Source organism: Delphinus delphis, chromosome 3 (assembly GCF_949987515.2).
Source record: "Delphinus delphis chromosome 3, mDelDel1.2, whole genome shotgun sequence".
NCBI lineage: Eukaryota > Metazoa > Chordata > Mammalia > Artiodactyla > Delphinidae > Delphinus > Delphinus delphis.
The window spans coordinates 128,104,968-128,115,566 of NC_082685.1; the positions used below are offsets into that span (position 1 = coordinate 128,104,968).

At 40.0% G+C, this 10,599-nt stretch overlaps 1 pseudogene; it reads right to left on the reverse strand.

The window, feature by feature from the left end:
• Positions 1–8,925: 8,925 nt before the first annotated feature.
• On the reverse strand, positions 8,926–10,040 carry LOC132422459 (ADP-ribosylation factor-like protein 16 pseudogene; annotated as a pseudogene).
• Positions 10,041–10,599: the final 559 nt, after the last annotated feature.

A 10,599-nucleotide genomic window follows, 5' to 3' on the forward strand; every position in this document is an offset into this window, starting at 1 on the left:
GTGCTAGATGCTGTGGGAGTTTCAGAAAAATAGAGTCCCTACCATGGAGGAGCTTATAGCCTAAGAACAAAACAAACATTGTCTGGAGCAGTATAGGAAAAGGATCAGAGGCACCAGATTCGTGTCAGGCAGATTGGGTTCAAATTCCTGTTCCCCCACTTTCAGGTTGTCTGAAACTGGGTGCCAGATGTTACCTCCTGAGTTTCTATTTTCTCCACCACAAACTGAGGATAATAATAACTACCTTGAAGGGTAGTTATGAGAATTGAAGTAGTGCTCAAAATGCATTTAGAGCAGAGCCTGATTCCATAGTGGGGGCTCACTACATGGGAGCAAAGATGATGACAATGAAACAACAGTAAACAATAGAGTACTTAGAAGCAAAATAATAAAATATAGACTATAGACTGATAGGAATTTGGAAAAGGGAGAGCCCGTTGGGGTTGAAGCAATCAAAAATGTTTTATGGCGGGCTTCCCTGGTGGCGCAGTGGTTGAGAGTCCGCCTGCCGATGCAGGGGACATGGGTTCGTGCCCCGGTCCGGGAAGATCCCACATGCCGTGGAGCAGCTGGGCCCGTGAGCCATGGCCGCTGAGCCTGCGCTTCCGGAGCCTGTGCTCCGCAGCCTGCGCTCCGCAGCGGGAGAGGCCACAGCAGTGAGAGGCCCGCGTACCGCAAAAAAAAAAAAAAAAAATGTTTTATGGTAAAGATGGACCAAAGTTGAGCCTGAAAGGATATGTAGAATTCAGATGGGAGAGGTTAAAAGAGTTGACACTCCGACTGAGCAAAACAACTATAGCTAATAAAGGCTTTCAAAGTGGTCAGCATGACATGTTGTGGTATTCCAGTCAAGGCTTCCAATTTCAATATATGACTTTGTCGTGTGATTAAGGCAATCCAGATAGCTCCCAAGAATATGTGCCATTGGAGAGGCATCCAGACTTAATTTCCCAGTGGCCTCTCCTAATTGTTTGATTCTATTATGTTTCCAGGGGTAACACCCTCTGATATTGCAAGCAGTACACTTTAAAATTGAAGGATACAGACGAGATTAAGTTTGCTAATCCACTGACTTTAAACTAGGGAGATTCTCATGGGTTATCTAGGTGGGTCCGATGTAATTACAAAAGATCTTACGTATGAAAGACGGAGGCAGAAGAGGAGGTCAGAGTGTTGTAATGTGAGAAAGACTCAACTCACCACGGCTGACTTTAAAGATGGAGGAAGGGACCCATGTGCCAAGTGATGGGGATGGATTCTAGAAGGATTTTAGAAGCTAGAAAAGGCAAGAAAACTGATCCTCTCCTACAGTCTCCAGAAAGAAGGCTGACAACATTGTGATTTTAGCCTAATGAGACCCTGCTGGACAGCTGGCCTCCAGAACTTTAAAATAAGAAATTTGCGTTGTTTTAAGCTACCAAATTTTGGTAATTTGTTACAGCAGTGATAGAAAATTAATACATCAGGGAAAGGTTATTGATGCAGATAGTACAAATCTTCATTGCATGTTTAAATTTCAGCTACCATATTTAAATTTCTAAGAGCTCTTTCTCATACCAAGAAGTTTTTTGTTTCAAACCATCCTATTCTTGCTTTATCTGTATAATAAAAACCAGACAAAGGGAATACTATCTTTAATTTATTTTAAACAAAATAACCCTCAATCTAGAATTCTATATGCAGTTAAAATACCTTTCAGCATTCAGGGTGAAGCAAACATTTTTGGCAGATACTGGTGGTGTTTACCATTCACAGACCCTGTAAAGTTTAATGAGAATTACTAATAGATATACTTTTTTTTTTTTTTTGCAGTACGCGGGCCTCTCACTGCTGTGGTCTCTCCCATTGCGGAGCACAGGCTCCGGACGCGTAGGCTCAGCGGCCATGGCTCACGGGCCCAGCCGCTCCACCGCATGTGGGATCTTCCCGCACCGGGGCACGAACCCGTGTCCCCTGCATCGGCAGGCGGACTCTCAACCACTGCGCCACCAGGGAAGCCCATAGATATACTTTTGAATGAAGGAAATTGAGCACAGAAGCAATTAATGAAGTGCAAATAATAATGGTAATTTTTTTTTAATGGTCAACATGTGGAAAAATCAAAATAATCATTAATTGTTTAAAACCACAAAAATAGTAACAACTAACTTTGGAGGTATAGCTAGAAAGTGGTATGGAAATAGTGGACAACAATATCATGTAATTCAGAAGATAAGTGGTTAAAGCTTTCTAAAATCTCTTACATTATTTGGGAGGAGGGTAGAAGTGTTGATTAGTTTGAGACTAAGTCAAGTATTCATATTAAAATGTGCAGGTAATACTTAAAGGAATAGAACATTACAGTAGTGACAGATCTTCCAATAGTTTTCTGCATCCACCCCTGCTTCAAATGTGCGGTAGTTATTAGACATGCCACTAGGTCTTGTTACTTAATGTATAATAAAGAAATTCATATATTACTGTATTGTTTTTTAAAATTCTTGATAACTAAATTTCTATACAGTTGGCTTCCTTTGTAATCCTATGTAGATTATTTTATGCATTTAAAAACATCTTTCTGAGAAGAGGTCCATAGGCTTCCTCAGACTATACAGTGCAATTCATGGCACAAAAAGTTACAGAACACTTACATGAGAGCCTCTCATTAGCCTTTTTCATCCAAGCTGCTATCAGAAAAGTAGGGATTCTTTCTTTTTTGCCTTATAAAATTGTAAAGCTTCAATGGCTTAAATCCACATTCACAGAGACTGGCTACTAAAAGAAATAAGAGAGGACTCCTCATATAAGCGCTATCACACGATATTTTTTACATATATATATATATAAAACTGACTCACTTTGCTGGACTGCAGAAAGTAACACAGCATTGTAAATCAAGTATCTTCCAACTAAAAAAAATAAGAAAGGATTTCTCTGGTCAGATTGAGATATCTGCCATGAGCCGTAAGCATAATTAGGCTAATGCTTCTCTTTTTGTCAAATGGAGAAAATCATAACCATATTGTGTCAGAAAATTCAGAGCACACAGTCTTAAAACCTGTTTTTTTTCTCATCTTATCCAAGATTATATTATCACATAGAGAACTTTAGGGTAATGATTGTAAATGATTTAAAATATGGGCTTTAGATTAAATAGATGAGGACTTGAATCCTGGACTCACTACTTACTAGTTCTGGATGGTTGGGAAGTTATTTTTCAATTCTATCAATGCTCAGTTTTCTCGTCTTTAAAATAGTGATAATAAAAATTGCATCACAATTTTGTTGGGCAAATTTATGTATATGTAAAGCATGCAGCACATTACTTGGCTCATAAATATTATTACGTGTATTCATGCAAATTTTGCATTCAAACTAAATAGATATGCAACAAGCTAGTCATGCGTATCTGGGAATAAGTGACCTAACACTAGGCGAATCACAACTAAATAACATTGAGACATTATCCTCCCATTTTTGTTTATTTTCTTCTATTCCTCTGATGGAGTTTAAGTCCTACTAGTGGATTGATATATGAACATCTTAACTTCTGTTTCTGGTTGGTTTTATCTTGTTGAATAATGGAGGTTATTTATCTAGTCAATAGAAATGAAGTTGTAAACGTGTTTCTACTTTACCACTCCACTACCTCCATCACCTTGATAGAGTGCTGAAAGCTTCTTCTGAAATGATTTACTTGGTTTTAGGAAGTTTGATAGACACCGGAAACACACTCATTTTCATTTCAAGTTCAGAGGAAATTGTGTCTCTGCTTTGATACTTTTTTGACTTCATAGATTTAGACAGCTGCTAGGTTAGCCTTTTTATGGTGCAGATGAAGAAGCTAGGACCATGTCAAGCACAGCTTAATTAGCTTTACATATGTTGTCACAAACAATACAATCAATTCAGTAAGACATGAAACCTGGTGGTCTGCCCCCAAAACAACAAAAAAGCCTTCTTTATTTAAAAAAAATTTTTTTAAACATCTTTATTGGAGTATAATTGCTTTGCAATAGTGTGTTAGTTTCTACTTTATAACAAAGTGAATCAGCTATACATATACATATATCCCCATATGCCCTCCCTCTTTCATCTCCCTCCCACCCTCCTTATCCCACCCCTCTAGGTGGTCACAAAGCACGAGCTGATCTCCCTGTGCTATGCGGCTGCTTCCTGCTAGCTATCGATTTTACATTAGATAGTGTATATATGTCCATGCCACTCTCTCACTTCATCCCAGCTTATACTTCCCCCTCCCCGTGTCCTCAAATCCATTCTCCATGTCTGCGTAAAAAGCCTTCTTTAGATCTACCTTTCATGAAGTAGGCATTAAGGAATAATTTCAAGAGGAGTCTCCAAGTAGACAATGACCATTAGTTTAATAGAAAATTGTACTATCTGCCAGTGATGGACATTAATAACCTTAAAGTTGGAATGATCCTGACAGAAGGTAGAACAACTCCTATTTTTTTTAATGAAGAACAGGATTTATTTGATCAAGCAAGAAGAAATCATGTGTTCCCCCTACTTCATACTTTTCCTCAAAGTTATTTTCCATTTGATGTCAATTGTGATACTCTATTAATTAAATTTCTACTCAAAGACAATTACCAGATGCTATCATTTTCTGATGAGCTCTCAGTAACGGGAGAACCAGACAGTCGTGAGATTCTGGTCCTTTATTGGTTGGGGCTGTCAGTAGAAGGGAAGTGCAGTATTTACTATTTAAAGTATTTATATTTGAAAACGTACCTCATATTTCTTAATGAAAAGTGATAATAAGCCCTGTAATAAATACTGACATAGATAAACGAGAGAGGTTGCAGAATTATTTTAAGAGATCAGTGCTTAAGACAAAAAGACATGCCAATAGACACCTCAAAGTCCTTTTTCTTTTGAGCATCTGTGATTTAGTAAATAAATACCAGAGAAAAATCGTTGCAGCTTAATACATACAGCAAAGGCGTTAGCATCTTACTTAGGCTTCCTCCTGTCACCTGATACACTACGCAAAAGCCAGATAAATATTATCCTGTAGTTGTAGAAACAAGAATGAACAGCATGCTTGGGATATCACTTCATAGTCCTCATGGGGATATTGTGTCACCATCGCACCACCTCTCAATCATTTTTTCCTTCTGAATCATTTCAATTCAATTTATGAAAATCACACATGCATGCAATCCGAAGCAGTGTGCAGCTTTTCACTGTTAAAGCCTTTCCTTGGCAGGGGAGAGACAGCTGCTGATACTGGCTTTCCAGACAGCTATTCAGCAGCCTTCAACAGCAGGAGGAAATCAAGTTGAGGAACTAAGTGAGACCAATGACTTCAAGCGTAGAAATTGAAAGGAATTCAGCAGAGTGATAAGACGCTAACTCTGGGCAGCAATGGAAGTCCATGGGCTGCATTTGATTCTAAGCAGGACTGGTGATTCTGAAGAACACTGAAGATCAATCTATTGCAGCTGACCTCAGTAAATCCTCTTTCATTTATTTAATTCCCCACATCTCACAAAGCTGAATTCTTACTCTATTGAAAACTGAGAAAATTCGTAATTCAAAGACTGGCCACAGAAAAGGAGATGTACTGCAGTTAGAGGCACCATTATGGTGAGTGGTAGTAGCAATCAACAGAAGGCAAATATAGAATTCATGCTTTACGGAGAAATTAGTTCCCTAGTAGCTCATTTCTTGATGTTTTCTATGCATCTTCTGCACCATAGTGACTTTCGGCTAGTAAAGGGATCCTTGGTCTTATTCCTCGCTGAGGAGCCCCGGCTATGGAGGCAACTGGCTTCCATCCCAGTTTAAACTTGAATAAACTCTCAAAGCCTTAGTTTTCTCATCTGTAAAAGGAGGATAATAAGGTTATATCTATTTCATTAACTAATCCCCTGGAAGGTGCTTAACACCGTACTGTGTCATTTATAAACATTCAATATATGTTTACTATAAGTGCTGCTTTGGTGGTGATTATGCCATGCAAAGGAGCCGTAAGAATCAATAATATTTTAGCAGCTATTATGTTTCAGACAGTGAGCTAAGAATTTTACATGCATTGTTGTTAGTCCCTTCAGAACTCATGCCAAATACAGCAAAAGCTGGGTTGAGGGGCTGAGATCTGAGAAAGTCGATCTCCTGCAGTTGGTGAGATGCAGTTAATAACCAATGAAATGTGGAAAACTTGCCCATTTCAGAATTACTTTAGGAGCCCATAAAAGGAAAGCTGTTAGAGATGCAACTCTTCCTACCAGGGACCAAGAATAGAATAGGACTACTCAAAAAGGCACAGTTTCGTCTTAGAGTTTCAAAAAACAGCAAATTTTAAATGTAAAATATCAGATTAAGGCATTTTAAATCGGAGAAAAGCCAACTTTGAAAGTTGTAGGTTTGTCAACAGATCTTGGATTTCTGAAGAATTGCTAGACCAGATGATGAAACTCATTAATAATCAGTTTCTCAAACACATGGGTGTTCATAAAGCACAAAAGGAAAAGGACATGCAGCTCAGCTGAATCTCATTCTTCCTCTGTTCAAGTCATGGTAGCAGTATTTAAGCACACAATCAAGACTCAATCTAAGTAAGAGTTAAAAGTCTTTCAGATGCACATTGGAAAGGTGCTGACCTTTTTTTTTTTAATGTTGTTTAAATATTGTTATAAGAAAAAGGGGGAAAGAAATGAGAAAAATACTGCCTTGACAAGATTTTTCCATATAGCCCATAAATTATAGGGTTTTATTAGGGGTAACAGATTCCATTTTTTAATGTATATATCAGTGAGAGACATGTGTCAGTTTTTGCACCTTATTGGTCATTACTTCTTTAGAAAAGATGTTAATATAATTGTGAAAACAGATAGAACTAAGAAAATGGGAAAGTTGAAACCTTTAGGGAAGGTAAAATTGTGTTGGTTTCATCTGTGAGCAGTGAAAATGTTATATAAGGGCATTGAGAGTCTAGAAACTGTAAAAAGATAACTTTACAGGAGGTAGCGAAAAGTTTCATGAAAACATACAAAGGAGTTAAAAGGAGCCAAAAAGAAATGTATCAACTTGCAAATTCTATGTAACAATAACGCTAGTAACCAGGTAAGTTCCTTGCAAAACTACCTTTTGGGTAAGCAGATCCCTAATGATGTGATCTATCATGTGAGTAAGAAACAAATTCAAGTTGAAGCTAAATGTAAGCAGCTTCTGGGCATTCTTTCACCTGCCTGCCCCTTGCTCCAGGGAGCAGGGCTAATGCCACTGGTAGAGGGGGTTTAGGTGGCGTAACTCAATGGTTTCTAATCAGGGCTCCCGGAGGTAGACTGAGATTGGCATACGCAAGAAATTGTGAGAAGCTGCTAGTTATGAGATATTACTGATTCTTTATTTTTAAAGTGAAGAACATAGATAATATATTAAGTTAACGTGATTGTACAAGATTCAAATAATACAAAAATATGCAGTATATATTCCTCACCTCCTACCTCAAACTTAATCCCTCTCCTGAACATACGTGCGAGTTCACAGCTTCATGTTTTCCTTTTTGATTCCCGGGATTTAGGTAAGGCTTTTCCCACCCAAAGAAAAATAAATTCTCTTATACTGTCTTCTAAAACTTTTATAATTTTATTTGTAAAACTAGGTTTTAATCCATACATGATATATTTTTACATATGGTGTGAGGGAGAACTTTCTTTTTGAACAATCGATAGCCAATTGTTCCAACATAAGTTATAGAATGGTCTGTCTTTTCTCCAATGACGAGAAAGGCCACTTTGATCATTGAAGTAATAATCATAGTTGGGCCTGTTATTGGACTTTATTTTGTTCTCTTGGCCTACTTACCTATTTATGTGCCCTTACCTACGACTCATAGTTATTATAATTTTATCATATGTTTTCCCTCTGTAAGGCAAGTTCCCTTAGTTGCTACTTTTTAGGGGAAACACATATTCTTGTATACCTCTATCAGATGAAATCAAGAAGCACCTTCAAGTTTTATTTTCTAAAAACTCCCATGGAGTTTTTATTAATTTTTTAGATTACTCGTGGTAAATCTGATATTTTATGATTGCTTATTCTTATCAAGTAATGTGGATTCTCCCCAGTACATTCAAGCCTAATTTTTATGCTCTTAAGTATTATAGATTTCATTGAGTAGGTGTGCTTATTTTTTTATTTTTTCTTACCAGACTGCAGTAGGTTTAATAGTGGCCCCAAAAGATATGTCCAAGTTGTAACCCCCGGAACATGCAAAGGTGACCTTCTTTGGAAAAAAGATCTTTGCACATGTAACTGTGGATCCTGAGATGAGATCACCTTGGATTTAGGGTGGGCCCTACATCCTCCTTATAAAGAGGAGAGAAGACCACGTGAAGACAGAGGCAGAGATTCAAGTCCTGCAAGCCACAAGCCAACGACACCAAGCGGCACCAGCAGCCACTAGAAGCAGGGAACGGATTCTCCCTCAGAGCCTCCACACTTCTGGCTTCCAGCACCGTGAACTTAAGTTTATGCTGCTGCAAGCCACCATTTGTGGCGATTTGTTACAGAGGCCCTAGGACACAAATGCACCAAGCAATAGGTGTTTTCCCACAAGCTTCCTTATACTGTCACGGTATCAGAAACTCAACAGGTTGCAGCTTCTGTCAGAGCTGAGAGAGCAGCTCTCCTAGGGGGAGGGGAACAAATCCCCTAGAACCATCCCAGGGTGATGTAGGACACAAGCCACCCAGCATGCCTGTCCTCCTCTCCCAGCACTGGAGCCAGAGGGCAGATGTCAGGAGTTTCTATAACCTGGGTGCCTCAGTTTACCCATCACTGCAACTCAGCACAGAACCCGATATTCTAGGGCTTACTTGCCCTTATAAAAGCAACAGATAGCCAGAGGCCAAGCAGTGTTTTCTTCTGCCTTCTTGCCACAGAGCGGGCCAGCCATGCTTCTCCGCCCTGCAGTCAACCATTAGTTCTGTGGATGTCCTGGAGCCAGCGCAGCACTTCTGACAAGCCAGTGCCTTTCCGGGCACTGATTTCTACGTGGTGATATTCCGCTTGGCACAAGCAATGAGGTCCAGGAGCCCGATTAACGACTTCATCTCTTCTATGGTCATGTAACAGGGCAGGTCAATTTTATTGAAGAGAATCAGAACTGATGCTTCTTCAAGTTGTTCTGCCGAAAGGAGACCCAGGAGCTGTGCAGAGGATGCAGAGAGCTGGGTGGGGTTAGAGGCATCCACCATGAACAGGAGAGAATGACAGTTTCCATAGTAACTGGACCAGATGGGGCCCATGCACCACCCCCCAGCTCCTGGATGGTGATCTTTCTCTGAGCCGCCATGTCCAGTTAGGTTGGTACCCACCGTGGGCCGCATCGGGGGAGGATCGCCCAGGTTGCCCTTCCCATCCTGGGAGCTCAGCTGTGTAAGGCAGTCAAGGTCTCCATAGTGAGGTGGATGGACCTATAGTCTGTCACACAGAGTGAGGTAAGTCAGAAAGAGAAAAACAAATACCGTATGCTAACACATATATATGGAATCTAAAAAACAAAAAAAGTTCTGAAGAACCTAGTGGCAGGGCAGGAATAAAGACGCAGACGTAGAGAATGGACTTGAGGACACGGGGAGGGGGAAGGGTAAGCTGGGACGAAGTGAGAGAGTGGCATGGACTTATATACACTACCAAACGTAAAATAGATAGCTAGTAGGAAGCAGCGGCATAGCACAGGGAGATCAGCTCGGTGCTTTGTGACCACCTAGAGGGGTGGAATAGGGAGGGTGGGAGGGAGGGAGACGCAAGAGGGAGGGGATATGGGGATATATGTATATGTATAACTGATTCACTTTGTTATAAAGCAGAAACTAACACACCATTGTAAAGCAATTATACTCCAATAAAGGTGCTGGAAAAAAAAAAGGTCTCCGAGCGGGGCCAGGGAGTAAGCACTGGCGGACCCCGCCCCGGGCGCCCCCCACCCTGCTCACCGCCAGCGCCCCCCGGATCGCCGTACCCCCTACCCTGCACGGAAGGATCGTCTGCAAGCGTTTCACCAACAGCGTCTTCCCCAGGCCCATGACACCGAGCCTGCTTATTTTTTTATAATATCCTCTCCAAGGTATTTAGAAGTTCTGCTATTTTAATGGAAATATCTTTATTGAATTTCTTTCATTTTATACATGCATGATGGTTGGCTTTAAAATGTTACACCAATCAAAGAAAATGAATATTCTTAGAATTACATTGTTAATAATACATTAGTTTACAATAATGTATATTGTAAAAAAAGAAGAAAAACAGAAACAAAGATTAAACTTTACAGAATGAAAAACAGCCTCTTGCCTCATCCACTCCCAGTCCAGAAACACTGTCATGTCCCTTTTCAATGTTTGGGTTCTTAGTTTTTCTGGTACTTTCCACCATAACTTTAAGTAATAGGCTTTTGGCTTTGTTTCTTGGCTTACCAACGTTAGACACTACCACACATTACCTCCTGCTTTAAGGATGATATAATTCGGCCTCCTGTTTCATGTGGGTACCTGAGAGCTGGTTCATCTACTGGTGAATGCCTGCTGCTTATAACACTGACTCTGGTGGTGATTATGGCTGGCATAGCATGTCTTGCTGGGGTATTCT